The 14,250-nt window shown below is 32.6% G+C and overlaps 1 long non-coding RNA gene across 1 annotated transcript; it reads right to left on the bottom strand.

Annotated features, from left to right (window-relative positions):
• Positions 1-981: 981 nt before the first annotated feature.
• On the bottom strand, positions 982-4,634 carry LOC141813932 (uncharacterized). Its single transcript, XR_012600412.1, has 2 exons — positions 4,554-4,634; positions 982-1,184 (listed from the first exon to the last, which is right to left on the bottom strand). It is a non-coding gene; the product is annotated as an uncharacterized LOC141813932 (long non-coding RNA).
• Between the last annotated feature and the right edge of the window lie 9,616 nt (positions 4,635-14,250).

The raw sequence follows: 14,250 nt of genomic DNA, 5'->3' as shown, positions 1-14,250 counted from the left end.
TTCTTAAAATCAACATTGTAAAATCTCAATTGGTTTATGGATAGTAGAAGAAGGCTGTTCAGCACATTGATGTTATGTCTTGATAACCCTAAACATCAATAAATCAGAAATAGTAATATTTTGCTTCTCAAAAAGCAGGATACCCACATATTATAGTTTTTGATAGTTACAAAAATTAACTTCAAGAAATAAAAAAGAAAACACACAGCATAGCCTTTACGAAATCGCAACTTGACAACTCTAGATCTAGTAAAGCAGATTCCTAGTCCAGGACCAAGAGTAAGACATTAAATTTAACAAAAAAATATCAAAAGAATCCCAATTCTACTTCATTAGTAGAGAATCCGATCAAATTGGCGTTGCAAGAATATATAGATGTTTGGTTGCTGGCATAAGGTCATCTTCTAAAATAATTGTAGAGATTGCACTAATATTCAGATTTCCATTATTTGAAGTGGGTTGTGTTTATACACTAAAGGATGACTGCTGATTATAACATTAACATGCAGACATTTTAAAACAAAATAAATTTAAATACCAAGTTAAGAAGAAATGGATAGGTTATCTACTTATCTTGAAACAAAAAGGAAAAGAAGAAATTGATATCGAGAAATATGTGCAACAAAGCTATCATGTCTAAAGGCATCATTTAGTATATTGTTTTCTAGTGAAGGTAATCAGTTGTCAATGATCAAACAGCTGCAAATTGAGACAGATCTAAATGAACATAATAAAACTATATTGAGCCTTATATTAGCATGCTTGAATGAAATGTATGGATTAGTCTAACATCATGTTTTCCATGTTGAGGTTGGATATTTCGATTCTTTAATCTTTCTATTAAAAAATAGCACTATAGAAAATTGGTTGTGACTGTATAAACCATACTATTGTTTAAACACTACAGCAGTTGACCATCTACCTAGCATAAGATACCTGATCTCAGCACTTTGTACCATTTTAAGGAACAGGGAATAAAACTCAAATAAGAATAAAAATCATAAATAGTTGCGGGTCTTTAGCAACTAATGTCAATGATATCATTCATTAATCTTCGGGTTAAAAAATATCATATCACTATAATTTAATTCAATATCTCCATTTAAATGAATTGCGCCCTGCCCTCCACCCACACACACAAGCTAAGGTCCACTGTGAAGAAAACTTCACTCGGCGAGTGTGATCTATAATAATATGAGAGCAAATAAATAAATAAAACTAAATGTACACATATGATGAAGCATAACAAATTACCATTCTGAAATCTGAACAACTACCCTATAACTAACAGCTAAAAACTTTAAAATATGAGCACAAAATGCCAAGTGGATTCAAGAAAAAATGCATTATTTATATCACATAAAAATAATTCAAACAATATTAACATTTTGTTTTAGCATCATTTATCCATCTTGATGCATCATTAATCATACAAGTCATTACAACATTTTAGTCAAAAAGATTATTTGTGAAAGATATTTGTTTTCAGATGCATAATATTATTACAACTTATCACTTGCATCAATCAAACATTTTGTTCTATGAAATTGATCACTCTTACGTTCACAATATTCATAATATCAAGTTATTAATTTTTACATGTTAAACATCTCATTCTCTTAATATCCTAAAGAGTTCTTTTTTCACCAATTCAACACCTTATTACTATTATCAATATTTTTATTTTGTTATTTACTCTTTAAAGCTCAATTAAAATCATAATTATGGTGAAAGACAATAGTCACTCTCACTGATCTTACAAATAAATAAAAACACATGATAATGGGTTGTTGCCCTATCGATGCAATGAATAAAAAAAAAGGCTAAAGTTCCACATAACGTGCGAGGCTCAAAACCCCTTCACTCAACTATGCAAGGGCATTTGCCCAATATACTCATAACGTGTTAATGAACCAAAGCCCCTCTAGAGCAAAGGGTTGAAGCACTAATGAACAAAAGCCCCTCTAGAGCAAAGGGTTGAAGCGCTAGTGAATCAAAGTCCCTCTAGAACATGGGGCTAAATCTCATATCACATGTTGGGTTTTTTCATCATTATCACTTCAACTACTTAGATATAAGTAATTAACATTATTATACTTTGAATGTTCTCAATATTTACTTTTGGGACTATATACATATTAGTTTATTTGTTATCGATTGGTTTTCACCAAAAAAAGCTCAAAATGAACAACAACAATATTATCACAGAAGTTCAAACAACTTAACGCTAAATCTTAACAACAAAGAGTTTAAAGTTAGACATTATGTGTTTAATATGTGGGTTAAGTGTGCAGATCACTTAACATGGAAAATCCTAATGGATCAAGAAGATTGGACATTAGGCATCGAAAGTCCTAATGGATCAGAAGGATCAGATACTAGGCAAAAAAATTTAGTGGATCAGAAAGACCAGACATTAGGTAGAAGACCAGATAAGCTGATCTGGCAGAGCACTTGATGGATCAATTGGATCGGACATCAAGTAAGAAAAGTCTTGTAGGTCGAGCAGAAGAAGAAGTCCAAACAAGTCAGTTGGACTGAATGTTTGACAAGTAAGTAAGGTAAGTCCTAGAGAGGCCTTTTTGTTCTAGGAGGCAGTGAGGGAGTGTCCCAATTGGGATAACCTTGGGCATTGATCTGACTAAAGAAACCAACGGAGGTTTCGAAGTTAAGATCAGACAATTCTAACTATCAGATCAAGCATGTTATATTAACTGTTTCTAATTCATTTTTGCAAGATTATTATTATGTATATTGTGCTAACTTTATTTTACAGAAAATAAAATTCTCTGAATTTGAAGGGTTCAGTCGACTGAACAAGGTGGTTCAGTTGATCAATCTGAGCAGATAGGCACAGATCATATCCGAATCTAGCAAAGAAGGAAATAGATATTCAGCCGACTAAGCAGGAGGATTAGTTGATCGAACAAGTATGGAAAGAGCAGATTGGATCACACAGTAAAGGAAGTTTTGAAGATTAGTCACCTGATCAGGTGGATTAGTCGATCAGACAAATGGATTTCATGGGATTAATCTAATCGGATCGGAGCACGCAAGAAAAGTTTAGGGTCCAGTTGCTTGATAGGAGGTTCAGTTGATCGAAAGGATTAGTCAACTGATGTATTTTTAGTCGACCGAATGAAGGCTATAAAAGAAGTCTCAGGATCTGAGGCTAATCATGAAATTCTCTCATTAATTCATTCATCATTGTTGCTCAGTTCGTACAAGATCTTCTACTGCTATGCCGAGAGACCCTCCGACAACCTACGTCTACATACTACATCCTATATTGTCTGTATATTTAGTTTCTTGCATTTAAATTAAAGAGATGGTAGCTTGTTACTATTCTCTTCATCTTTTGTACGATTTCCTCCTCCTCCAAAAGTTTTCCGCCGGACTGTGAACCATTAGTGATTGCCCATTTGAAGACAGTCCAAGGGACCGTAAGCGTTGGAGTAGCAGTCGTTGGACTATAAACCAAGTAACTGCTTGAGTCTTATCTTGTTTTAATTTTCTGCTGCGCATCTCTGTTTGATTTTCGTAAAAGAATATGTTTTAAATGAGTGATTTTCAACCCCCCCCCCCCTCTATCGCATATTTCGATCATACACAATAATGTGTAATTACCGTATCAAAACAATGAATTATAATGTTAAAAACTTTGAGCCAACTATAAGATTTGGCTTCATCCCTCCACTCTAAGAGACTTTGGCCCATTAGTTCGTTACAAGTATAATAAAACATATTTTCCCATGCAGCTGAGTTCAAGGGAGAAAAGGTTGTGTTGGATCGTAATTATAACATTTTGATTATTTATTAGCAAAACAAGTAAGGGTATAAATATGTTGACTCTAAGAGATTTTGGCCCTTTAGTTCATTACAAGTATAATAAAACATATATTCCCGTGCAACTGAGTTCAAGGGAGAAAAGGTTGTGTTAGATCATAATCATAACATTTTGATTATTTATTAGCAAAATAAATAAGGGGATAAACATGTTGATAATAGAAATAAGATGTTTAATTGGTGTTGGTGAAAGTGATAGCTTTGAGAATATTAATTGGATAGATGTGTAATGAGTCAAAAAAAAGTGATGACTCTAAACTATAAATAATATGAATCTAAGAGCGATCAATTTCAAAGAACAAAATGTTTAATTGTTGCAAATGATAAGTTGTAATAGTAATGTGAATCTAAAAGTTAACAAATTCAGCAAATAAAATGTATGACTAAATTGTAGTAATAACTTTTTATATGATTAATAATGAATCAAAATATATATGGAACAGTCTTCTACTTGAGATTTAGGCGACGATTAAGAGCACCAGATGCCGGTGGGTGCATGGATACAAGCCTATTCCCCGTTTAAATATAGTTTCGAGAAACGAAGAAGCAATCGAGGGCGCCAATCAATCACAAACAAGAAGAAACAAAACCCGCGTGTCATTAAAAATTAGTTTTTCCCCACTCCAAAAAAAACGACAAACATCGACAAATCCAAACAAACCAAACATGGATGAGCAGGAGGGCAAAACCCTGGAGAAATTAGCTACCAGATTCGACGGGGTGGAGGTGCGCCTTTGCATCTGGCGATGGCGGCGGCGGTCTCGGCTCGACGAGAGGGTTTTTTTTTTACCTTCGCCGAAGAAACCCCACAACAAAAGTATATAGATAAATTTATAGATAAAAAAATCTCTAAATAAATAATTAAATATAAATAATTAAATTACTATCAATTTAAAAAATCAATAATATGAATCAATTCAAGTTTTCTAATTAAACTCAAAAAAAAAACAAAAATTAAAAGAGTGCATCTGTTTTAAAATATATATATATATATATATTAAAAGGATGCGCTATGTTTCTAATATAGCAACTTTGATGCTTTAATAAAAAACTATGTCAAATAATTTAGGTTGTTAATACTATAATAATTTTAATCAAAATAATTTCATATTATATTAATTTTGATTTAAAAAATTTTAATTATGACATCTTTGACCAAGTTTTAATTAAAATTGGAGCATTTTTACTAATTTAGACCTTAAATTTTTTCAATAGTATTTTATCAATTTTGACTAAGTTAAATTACTTTTAATTAAATTAAAATAATTTAATTAATTTTAATTATAATTACTTAGTTTAATTAAATCTATAATATTAGAATAAAGTGTTCTTTTAATATTTTTTTAAAATGAAGCACTTTTTTATAATAATAAAAATAAAAGAATTTTTATTTTAAAAAGGATAAATTTAAATAATCATAGTAGTTTAATTAATTTTTAATTATTTTACTAAACAATTTTGAATAATATAAAATTTAATTCAGTTGCACTTATATGGCCCTAATCCAATTTCTTCACTGCAACTAATCAATCAAATTTATACTAGAAAATTATTTAATTAACAAGTTATTTGTAATTTGTAACTAGTTATATGTTTTCAATATAATTAGAATGATAATAAACAATAAAAATAATTTACATGATGAATATGTTGGAATTTGCTTAGTGTTATTTTACGAGTTGGAATATGTATAATCAATTTATCAATTTTTTTCTTTATTTTTTATTGTAATAAGTGTCAAATATTTATTATTATTATTTTCATTCGCCTTGTATATATGTATGAGGTCTTGGACATAATAAAATATGAAAAATATTTTTTTAAAAAATTCTTTTATATTTTTATTTCTTTTATCGTCTCTTCTCTGTGTTTCTTTTACATGGTATCAGAATGATTTATTTTTGAAAAAATTATTTGTCTAATATGACAAATTCAACTACTTCACCATAGAACAAAGTCGAAGGAAATGTCATTGTTAACACTTCCGACTCTTTTTTCTTCACCACTCAAATAATCCAGGAATTATTTTGATTACCAAATATGTGAATCGTGACAACTATGACACTTGGAGTCGTTCAATGAATATAACTCTTAGTGTTAAAAATAAAATAGGTTTTATCGACAGAAGCATCCAGAAGCCATCATTGATTGATGAAAATTTTCTTTATAGAAAAGGTACGATGACATGGTTTTATCTTGGATCCTTAGTTCTATTGAACTCGATCTCGCCAACAATGAGATTTACGTTAAGTCTGTTGAAGTTTGAGCTAATTTGAAGTAAAAAATTTTTAAAAATAATGCGCCTAGAATATTTCAAATCGAAGGAGGCATTGCTTCACTACAATAAAATTTTATGGCTAGTATAGTCTATTTTACTAAATTTAATAGCTTATGGGATGAACTTTCTTCTTATAATAATCTTCCAATTTGTACTTGTGGTGCCATGAAGAAAGTAGAGGAGTAAGAATAAAGAGGAAAGGTAATGCGATTTCTTATGGGCTTGAATAAATCTTATTTTGTTATTCATGGTCAAATCCTTTTTATGCAGCCTCTTCCCACTATTGAGAGAGTTTATTCTATATTTCTAAATGAAGAGAAATAGAGAGACTTGATTATCTCTAAAAAGAGTCATGCTAGTCGACACACAAAAGAATCATTATAGGAATAATTCATCAAACAAAGGCAAAACAAAGTTATACAGCAGTAACTATAATGGGAACAATCATACCATTGATAACTACTACCGCTTGCATGGCTTCCCTCCTGGAACAAGAACCACAAAGTAATGAGAAGAATAAAATAAAGAGAGAATCCTTTGCAAATGATTTGAATCAAAGACTCATATGTAAAACAATATCAACAACTCTTGGCTCTTTTAAATAATGGTGATTCTCAGCGATGTTACAAGTATAATCACTCCCTTCTACTCTTCATGCTATATTGATTCTAAAACTTTTTAAAAATGGATCATTGATAGTGGTGTCACTAACCACATGATTTCATTATCTAAATTATTATTAGATATAAAAACTCCTTCATATTCATCTATTGGATTACCTAATGGATATAAAGTATAAATTACTTCAAATAGATCTGCAAAACTTAGTTCATCAAATATGTCCTTTGTGTGTCTTTCTTTTGTGTCAATCAATTATCTATTAGTAAGATGACTAGATTTTTCTAATTTTTATCTTTTACAGAACTTGTCAATGAGGAAAATGATTGGTTTGGGGAGGTAACATAATGACTTTTATTGCATCGTCTCTTCCACACCATGGATTCCATCCATTCTAAAATCAATAATACATATTCACAACATGATTTTTGGCATAAACAACTAGGTTACCCATCCATGCAACCTATGAAGCACCTTGCACAATCTGTTAGTGAAATTCTTCTTTGTTCAAATAAAGTTTGTGATATTTGTCCTTTAGCTAAGCAAACAAGATTATTTTTTGGTATAAGTTCTATTTCTACTAGTGAACCTTTTATATTGATACATTGTGATATTTGGAGAGCTTTTCGAGTTATCTCTCATTCAGATGCTTATTATTTTTTAATAATTGTGGATGATTTTTCTAAGTATACATGGATATTTCTTATGCGCTATAAATATGAGATGTAGTCTTTGTTAAAATCTTTCTTTGCGTATATTTAAACTCAATCTAATAGAAAAGTTAAAAGATTTTGAGTGGATAGAGGGGTGAATTTTACTCAATGCGGAATTATTTTATGTCCATAGGATAATGGGAATGATTAAGATGGTCAAAAAAAAAATTCCAATAGTCATAAAAGTATCATTAATATGATAAAAGAATAACAGTCAAAAGAGAGAGAAGCTTCTTAAATATACTAAGATTGTTGTGTGCTTAGACTAAAAAGAAAACTTTGTAAGACACTGGGATAACCTACCATACTTTATGGAAATCAAACAATAACTTGAGAACTTAGCTCATTCCTAATTAAAGAAATGGCCAGCATGGTTGTTCGCCATGTCAATTCCTTGGCAATTTGTAGACGAGAATATTAACCATCAGGTGATCCAGAAGAATTAAGTTAGAGGTGAGGAGATCTACATTTACAGCTTGCTAAGACATCCTTCCCATGCAAGGGCACCCTACGAATCACGTGTATTTGCTTCAGTTCAACAAATCAAATTAGGGAAGCATTGCTCCTGAGCTTGTAGATCAAATCAAAAGAATGCAAGATTCTACTTTGGTTATGATTGTGTTAATGGATCTGGAGCTAATGAACACAAGGGGAATGCCACCTGTAGAGACAACGAGAGCTAAGATCTGAAGTATTTGGAATATTTCATTGGGTATAATGGTAATTGATCTAGCTGCTGCTTATTTTGCTTATTCTTCAGAGTTTCAACAAATATAAAAGGACTTTTATGAAAGAGCCATGTTCATTCAATGATCTTGCTCAATCCTTACCTCCTTGGAGGCCTTGTTTTCAGTTCAAGGGCTTCAGCTTCACTTTATCCATCCAGAATTCTTCCTTTGACTGTTGCAGTGATATATAATACTATAAGAATTGACCAGGTCACTGCATCAGATGATTGAGATAATTTGCTAACATGTGTGTTCCTGTGGATAATATTTTGCCATGAGAACTTTAGAGAGAAGATTAGGGGAAGTGATTTATTTTAAATCCACTGCAAGATTGGGCATAAGAGCCTTGAGTTAGTGCATGCTGCGAAGAGTAGGTTACTTTGGAGAAAGCCATGTTTGATGCTATGTCAGCAGATAAAGGTTCCAATGTGAAGAAAGATTTCTCCAATGCAAGGATGAAAGATTCTAATTGTTTATATGACCCAAAGATCATGTCAGAGGTCGCAAAGGGGATAAGGAAGGCATATAATAGCTCCAGTGGGATACAAGAAAAGGTATCTTGTGTTAGGACCTTGAGGTTACAATGGTTGGATGGCTAAAAGGGGATGAATAGCACCTGACCTGCAATTTTATGATTCTTACTCTTATTAACACTCTATCAAAGTCAATCAACAATGTTAGTGCAACAGAAAGTAAAAAACATAAATGTAAATACTAACATGGATGGTCGGAATCCTCATTCCTATTACACGTCCTATGACTCTTGGTTATTCACTCTTGAATGCCCACTAGCTTTCTCCTTAGATCCTTCCGGAGGTGCAGAACCCTTTTACACATCTTACAAGAGATGAGAACAAGTAAAAAGCACAACAATTAAGGCTTAGGATTACAATGAGAGAGCTTAGAGATGTAAGGAGTTAAGCGCAAACTACCAAACTTTGCAAGCTCCCCTTGGTCATCCTTTATAGCCTCAAGGTTACCTTCAACTTAACTGTTCTATTGTATCACTGCTCAGTCGGCTACCTGCCATCCTAGTTGACTGCGATTGCTATAGTCTTCAATCTGCCAATCGATCTTCAAGTTGACTATTTGTCATCGGTTGAATGCTCTCCAAGCCAATGACTACTTGAGTCGATTGGATCTATCTTCAATTTCTTACTTTTCAAGTTTTGCATACCTGCATTCATGCAACCTTATAGTTGAAAATAATTCATCAATTGTACTTAAATTGAGGTCCTTAACAAATAAAAGTGATCCACCATTCATGTTTATTGTTGCATCCGTGGGAATGCATAGAGAGCATTGTGAAGGAGGTCCTAGTTTGACATTTCGTCTCTAATACTAATAAGCTACTTTTCTCCTTGTATCCTGCATGCACTTAAGCCATTTTTCTCCTTCAATCTAAAAGTGTTTACTTGCATCAATATTAAATCCCTCTTCGAAGCTTTGCCTCCAATGTTCTTTCATGCATCTTCACTACTCTTTCCCATAATTCTTTAGTATTTATGTACTTTCTAATCTTGATTATCTCTTCCACGGAAAGTGTGCTCTCAAGTGTCAATTTTTCTTTTAAATTTGAGGGTAGCTCTTCTTTTTTGCTTCTTGGTTAACCTAGACAAAGACAATACTTTCAATTATTATCTAAGTGATGTTCATTCCCTTCTTCCACCACTACTACCGTATCGATGTCAATTCTAAAATAGAGAAACACCCCCTCTTCGATGAGTTGAAAATTCGCCTTGAGCTTCAATATTGAAAAATTTACTCTGGCCATTTTCTTTGATACCCCTTGTTATAACCGTGAAGGTTCAATGGCCCAATACAAGAGGAGGAATAGCACTTGACCTACAATTTATAATCCTTATAATTGATAGCAGTGTCGATCAACAATGTTAGTGCAGCTGAAAGTAAATAACATAAATAAAAATAGATTAGACACATGGTTCGAAACCCTTGCACCTAAATGCCTACTAGTTTTCTCCTTCTTAAATCCTTCCAATAGGTGAAGACCTCTTACATAAATCCTTTGACATGAAATGGGAACAGAAGAAGTAAGAAGCACAACAATTGAGCCTTAGGATTACAATGAGAGAGCTTGGAGATGTGACAAGCTAACAAATCTCTAACTCAATTTTTTCATTCATCAGTTGAGTGCTCTCCAAAACAATGGTTGCTTGAATCAACTGGATTCGATTTCAATTGATTGCATCACTATAGCTCCTAGGTTATTGGTGGTCACAACCTTTCTATGTCAAATCAACAATTGTCTTTCAATTTCCTATTGGACCATCTGTTGGAAAGATCCAACTCCCAATCGACTATTTAGTTGACTCAGTCACGAAAAAAATATTTTGTTCATCGACTAATTAGCTTGAATTGATTGCTTAGTAAACTCAAACATTAGTCAACTAAAACTAACTTTCAGTCAACTGGATCGACAATTATGACCATTCCAATGGTCAAGTTTTTAACTAATTCAAGAGCTACCCTAACCCAAGTTACAGGTCTCTTGACTCTTATAACTCATTTAAGAGCATACTTTCGCATCTTGACACCACCCATGAAACCATCTCTCAAAGTCAAAGTCTCTTGAATGCACCGAGCCCATGCCTTGTTCCACATATCATCCTTATAGTGGTGGGTGTAGTAAGCTAGAGGGAGAGGACGAGTAGTGATTGTACCATTAAATGGTAATACTATTCTTGCTACAAGCTTAGCAAGGTCATACAACAATTGGTGCAACAAAATAAACATAAAGCAATCGCACATACCATAATCACTGACAAGACATGTAGCATGGTTTAGAGCCCTAATTCCTACTCCATAGTCCATGACTCACCGACGAGTCACTCTTGAAAAGCGCACTATCTTTGTCATTGTAGATAAAATCTAGAGGCGAATAAACCTCTTATAACATCAACAATTAGAAGAAGATTAGAGGAAGTCTTAGGGGTTACAATAGAAAGGCTCCATAAGATTTTATCAATCTAATTTTGACAATCATAATTTGTCTACCTTACTCCCCTGTTATAGCCTTCACCCCTCTTCAATGTTCATTTGTTGTTCAGCTAATTAACACCAATGAGTCGACTAGAGCCGTCGCTCAGTTCATTGCATTCTTGATTGGTCCAGCCTAAGTCTGCCAATCACTACATGAGTTGATTAGATTCCACCATCAGTCCACTAGACCACTATAGCCCTCCTTACATCATATGATTGCAGCACAACTGTGAGATCAACAACTCCATTTTCCTACTATAGCATTAGTTGACTGACCAATCGACTCAATTCACTAATACAAATATTTTATTTATTAGTTAATTTTCTTGAGTTGACTCCTTAGTCAGCTTAACTCTCCAATTGACTAGAGTCAGTTCTAATGAATTAAACTCAATTTTAGTTGATTAGAAATGATAGAGGCTTAATTAGTTAAGATCTACCATCTCCTAATAATACATTCTCTTAACTCCTATAGCTCACATTCCAAATGTTATTTTCCGCAACTTCACTACCACCACCATCTCCAGTCATATTACTCGTTCCTCTGATGCACTAAACCCTCAACTCGCTTTACATATCATCTTTCATGCATCACCTACTAATATGTCTCCTCCAACGACTGTCAACACTACTCCTCAATGTTCCTTGTCCTATGGTCCCTCAAATGGTCCCTCAAATAACTCATATCATTCTTCTCTAAGTCCATCAAGCCTCAAGCCACCAAGCTATCAACTTAGTTGCATCAAGTCATACTCCACGAGCTAGTCTAACATCACCTCAGTGTTTCTCATCCAAGTCATCATCTACATCACTCGACCTCATCGATGCACAAGCTCTCTAATCTCCATGTATGATTTATCAAGTCCCTACACAACTAAACACACATATCAAATACAATGCACCACTTTAAACCCTTTGCACAAACATCAAAAACAAAAGTCAAACACGACCACTTAAGGCACTTATTGTACCAACAATCCTTCACTCTTCGCCTATGTAGTTTGCTTCTTTTCAACTGTTGTCAACATAACCACCTTAATGCTTCTTGTCCTACGGTCACTCAGATCTCTCATAACATTTAGAACAATATTTTAAACCTTGGTTTAATGGGCAATTATTTAGGGATGGCATGATAGTTCCTTGTAAAGTGAGGGGTTAGTATTTCACATATATAATACGTGGTTAAATTGTTAGAGATATTTAAGCTTATGAAAAGTCTTTTGGAATCTATCCTAGAAGTTTTTTTGCAATACTACAAATTAAAGGATTTAGATGAATAAAGTTTGCAATGTTTTTCCCAGCCAAATGTTGTAATCATACTACCAAGAGCATAGCACCTTAGGCATCAAGGTTGATTCTTTTTCCTTTCAAGTATTTTGAGTACATATATCTCCTATTAGAGTTTTTATTACTGTTCAAAATTTAGTTGTTGAGAAGGTTGTGACTAAAGGAAAAGTTGAATGGTAATTAATTATATCTCTCAAGCTAGGAGCACCCTGGTGATCACTCAGTAATAAATACTATTCCCATCCACTCTTTGACTTATAGTTGGGTATATGATTCGATTCAGTGGATATTTTGTGGGATGTACCAGAAGCTTTTTTGAGGTTCTAATGATAATTATCATGGATTAATTCTGGTTAAGTGGGGAATTTCCACTGAAAAAGCATTTTTGGTGTTTATGGGGTAAGGGATAGTAAGCTTTTGAAGTTTACATCTGTAAAATAATACAATGAATTTCTTATTTTATTGCAAGGATCAAGGCACTATTTATACATCAATATAGGGACCTATTCTAGGAGACCTATTCTATATAAATATATATATTTTTATATAGGAATCTCCCTAAATATTCTAACAACATCTAATGCAAAAAGGATGCTACCTTATTTGAATGAGAAGGCATATGCTTGGGTGCAAATATTAAGATTCATTGTAAATTTCATCCATTGAAAGGTGGTAAACTTGCATATTCTTTGATAAAAATGTAACACATAGGAGGATCCATGAACAATATATTTAAGGCTAAAGTTGTTCCAATCAACATATTTTATCATAATGGTAACATATAGGTTGATAATGGTATGGTTGTGTAATTGAATTTTAAAAAAAAATGATAAATCCCAGTCAGTCTCATGGACTCAATCCCTGGGGGTGGCCGGTGGTCCCACGGAAGTTTCCCCACCGACCACCAGGGTAAATCGGTACGGCGGCTGTGTAATTGAATTTAAAGCTAAGGCAACACATAGGAGGATCCATGAATGTTACATTTAAGGCAAAAGTTGTTCCAATCAACAAATTTTATTGATAGTGGTAACACATAGGTTGATAATGATATGGTTGAGTAATTGAATTTAAGACTAATGTTGTTCCAAAAGCTTTCAAATCTAGTATGGCTAATTTTGATGAGTTGCTTGTAAATTAAATCCACGTCTAATATAGCACACATATTAAGGTTTGATTAATATAATTTCTATTGCATGTGATTAACAGAATATGAGAAGATAACATTATTTATGTTATTAATTAATCTTAATTGATACTTTTTGATCAATAACTCTACCCATGGCGAATAACTCCACCATGGTCAGTCCCAATGTCGCGGATAAAAAAGAAGAATTGTGTTAGGTTACCAGTCAGCATAAAACAAATATTATATATAGATCCACTAAACCATTATGCTAATGTTAGATTGTTCACCAAAAGGAACACATTATACAGTCTGACTACAATCTCTTGGCAAGCACGGATATATCTTCATGAAAAATTGAGTGTAGTGTTAAACATTATTTAAAATCTTGAGTTGTATTGGAGTTTCAATTTATGACCAAAACAATATGATTTCAGTACTGTATCGTGTTATGTCGATATAATTTCAATATTTTTTAAATATAAATATATTAGTTAAAAATAAAAAAATAATTTAAATATTAAAAAATACAAATACAAAAAATAATAAATTTTTTAAAAAATAAAAAAATACAAAATCATTACGCCTCTATCTATTTTTGAAATTAAAATAAATAAATAAAATATAGATTATATTAATGGGATAATTTTATTAGGC

Source organism: Curcuma longa, chromosome 20 (assembly GCF_044706935.1).
Source record: "Curcuma longa cultivar G26 ecotype Majalengka, Jawa Barat chromosome 20, ITB_CL_G26_1.1, whole genome shotgun sequence".
Classification (NCBI taxonomy): Eukaryota; Viridiplantae; Streptophyta; class Magnoliopsida; order Zingiberales; family Zingiberaceae; genus Curcuma; species Curcuma longa.
This window is presented reverse-complemented; position numbering and strand designations above follow the sequence as displayed.